Source organism: Callorhinus ursinus, unplaced genomic scaffold (assembly GCF_003265705.2).
Source record: "Callorhinus ursinus isolate GAN/ISIS: 27379988/994484 unplaced genomic scaffold, GSC_fseal_2.0 scaffold1, whole genome shotgun sequence".
Lineage (NCBI taxonomy): Eukaryota > Metazoa > Chordata > Mammalia > Carnivora > Otariidae > Callorhinus > Callorhinus ursinus.
In genome coordinates, this window is record NW_027397063.1 from 35,694,524 (window position 1) to 35,698,321 (window position 3,798).

The 3,798-nt window shown below is 34.4% G+C and overlaps 1 pseudogene; it reads right to left on the reverse strand.

The window, feature by feature from the left end:
• Nucleotides 1–1,142: 1,142 nt before the first annotated feature.
• On the reverse strand, nt 1,143–1,242 carry LOC112834471 (U6 spliceosomal RNA; annotated as a pseudogene).
• Between the last annotated feature and the right edge of the window lie 2,556 nt (nt 1,243–3,798).

Consider the following 3,798-nt stretch of genomic DNA (forward strand, 5'->3'; position numbering starts at 1 on the left):
AAAATTCTCTGGAATAAGAGCACTTCAAGGAGAACTGTCCTCATTTTTTAACTTGACCTCCCTAAAATCATCTATTTGACAGCTAAAATTGCTTTTAGTGATTGCTGTATAATAAAAAAAATTCAGTTTGATATTAATTGAGATAAAATATAGAGAATAAAAATAGCACTATAATATTTCCATGTAAGAACAAAATGCCTTTATCTATAGTCTTCAAATTTATTTCTAATAACTAAATCTTTTACAGATTTGACATTTTTATTATCTAATAATTTCATTATTCGACAGTTAATGGATTTATTATGTGACCACTCTATCCCTAGAAATAACCTACAAGTTATTACCAAAAGGACACCAGTTTCAGAAAAATCTATTTTTTCAGCCAATTCAAGTTCAATATTAACCTTTTTTTTCTGAGAATTGTTATAAAATACAAAATCAACAAATTTTTATTTCTGTTCTTCCCATTTCTAGTCTTCTTTACTAAATCTGAACTAATTGCCTTACCCAAAATATCACATAAGTGATAAATTCCTTCAGTATGTGGAATAAACCTCCTTTGACATGATTTTTAAAAAGATTTTTCTATGGCCCTTAACAGTGATAACCATATAACTCATATACCCTTTTAATTACCTGAATCTTCATTGACCCCCATAACAAACTTTCTTAAAGGAATAGTAATGAATATTTTTGAAATCTTACATGATCACTTCAGTGGTTGAAATAACCATTTAATATCATGTAGGCCACCCAAAGCCCATGAAATGTTATTAGAGAACTTTATAAATCAATGTCTCCAAACACTGGCTATTTTGAAAAGGATAATTTTTTACTAATTGTTAATTATTTAATCCTCACATCTATTTTTTTTAAGATTTTATTTATTTATTTGTCAGAGAGAGAGAGAGAGAGAGACAAGTGAGAGAGGGAACACAGCAGGGGGGGGGGGGGAGGGAGAAGCAAGCTTTCCGCTGAGCAGGGAGCCCGATGTGGGGCTCAATCCCCAAACCCCGGGATCATGACCCAAGCAGAGGGCAGACGTTTAACGACTGAGCCACCCAGGCGCCCCTCACATCTATTTTTATAATAATGTTTAGTTTAAGGGAATGGAATTGGTGGGGTTTTTTGAAGGTATATACTTAATTGTGGAATACTTCATGAATTTGTGTGTCATCCTTGTGCAGGGGTTATGCTGATCTGTATATCGTTCCAATTTTAGTGTATGTGCTAAGTGAGCGCTTGGTGTTTTTGACTAAAATAGGTTATGTAAAAATGTATCTAGCATGCAGGTGGTTGCTCACAGTATATCTAAACTGGAAAACATCACTTAGACATCTAGAAATAAATTCATAGGACTATTTTAACTGTGAAACTTTTAGGGAGAGGGGATATTTGAGAACAGTAAGAGAAGTAATCAGAGGGAAGAATATTTGTTTCATTAACAGAGCACATGGCTGAGATATCATGCCTACTCAAAATATGGATGAATGTAAAATGACTTGACTGGCCACTAAAAATAGTCTTAGCCATTCCAAAAGAGATGTGTTACATTTAAAGACCAGAGAAAAGACAAAGAGCCTTAACACAAATTGACAAAAAAACAAATGGGTACCAAATTTCTCTGGACTATTAAGTATGTGATTGAGAAATTATCATGGATCAAAATGTGATGCTGGCAAAAATAACTGCAGAAGAAAAGCATATAGAATTAGAATACTTACTACTCAAATTATTACTGGCCAAGGGGCTTAAGAAATTAACTTAGAATTCTGTGATATTTTTCAATGCCAGTGCTATTGAAATATCCAGTTGCCTTTGTTGGAAAACATTCAAAGTAAGGAAAGCACCGTAGTTGAAAATTTAAGTCTTATGAAAAGTTGATGGGTATTGATGATCATATAAAATAGAAATCATACAATAATTTTTAATAAAGTGATCTCAATCTGATTTCTCTCATTAATACCCATATCGTAAGACCACCAGCTAACCATAATCACTACAGTTTATTGGCTACAGACTTTGTTTTAATTAAACTGTGCACCAATAATATGTCCTCCAATGTTTCTAACATTAAAACAAATGTGTTTTTATTAAAATAATGTAATCATAAACATTTACTCATTTCCCCTTTAGCATCTACTTTTGGTCGTATTGTAAAATTTGAAGTTATATACATACACATACACAAAACTGTTTGATAAAATATTTCAAACATTTCATGTATTCTTAAAGATAGAATCAAATGTTCCAGGAAAGGTATATAAATACTACTACTAATGTTTCAGCCAAAACCTGAGAGAGAAGAATCTGTCTCTCTAAATATTTTCTAACAGTAAACTTTTCAAAGTGGTGAGGATAATATTTTTTTTTAATTTTTTTTTCGATTTTATTTATTTGAGAGAGAGAGACAGAGATAGTGAGAGAGCACAAGTGGGGAGGGGAGGAAGAAGCAGGCTCCCCACAGAGCAGGGAGCCCGATGCGGGACTCGATCCCAGGACCCCAGGATCATGACCTGAGCCGAAGGCAGACGCTTAACCGACTGAGCCACCCAGGCGCCCATGCAGAGCATAATTTACAGAATGCTACACAATATGTTTCTTTTTGAAAAATGAACTAAGACCACAGAGAATAAACATTGCTGATGACATATTTAAGAGAAAGTAAGGAGGACGCCTGTGTGGCTCAGTTGGTTGACAAATAATAATTGCATATATTTAAGGTGTACAACTTGATGTTTTGATATACCTATACATTGTGAAATGATCACCACAAGCTAGCTAATTAACATATCCATCACCACACATGATTATGATTCTCTTTTCTTTTCTTTTTCTGTGGTAATTAAGGTCTACCCTCTTAGTAAAATTAAATAATATGATACAGTACTGTTAACAATTGTTATGTTGCTGTACATTAGATCTCCAGAATTTATTCATCCTATGTAATTGAAACTGTACCTCTTGACCAGCATCTGTATACCCTCACCCCCAACCCTCCATCCCACACCTCCCCCCTCCGCTAGCCCTTGGCAATCATATTCTCTATGTCTCTGAATTAGACTATTTTTAATTCTACATATACCTGAGATTATGCAGTATTTATCTTTATTTGGCTTATTTCACTTACAATGTTCTCTAGGTTCATCCATGTAGATGCACTTGTAAAGGATTTCCATTTCTTTGAAGGTTGCATAATATTCCACTATATATATGATATATCACATTTTCTTCATCCATTTTTCTGTTAGTGATATTTAGGTTATTTCCATATCTTGGCTATTGTGAATAAAGCTGCAATTAATATGATAGTATGGATATCTTTTTAAGACTTTGATTTCATTTGCTTTAGATATATACCCAGAAGTGGAATTTCTGGATCATTTGGTAGTCTTATCTTTTATTTTTTTTGAAAAACTTCCATACTGGGGGCGCCTGGGTGGCTCAGTCATTAAGCGTCTGCCTTTGGCTCAGGTCATGATCCCAGGGTTTGGGGATCAAGTCCCGCATCTGGCTCCCTGCTCCGCGGGGGGCCTGCTTCTCCCTCTCCCACTCCCCCTGCTTGTGTTTCCTCTCTCACTGTCTCTCTGTCAAATAAATAAATAAAATCTTTAAAAAAAAAAGAAATTCCATACTGTTTTTCATAATGGCTGTACATTGCCACCAACAGTGTACAAGAGTTCCAGTATCTCCAAATCCTTGGCAACACTTGTTACTTTTTGTCTTTTTGATAGTAACCATTCTAACAGTTTGGAGGTAATATCTCATTGTGGTTTTGATCTGCCTCATTTATGAACA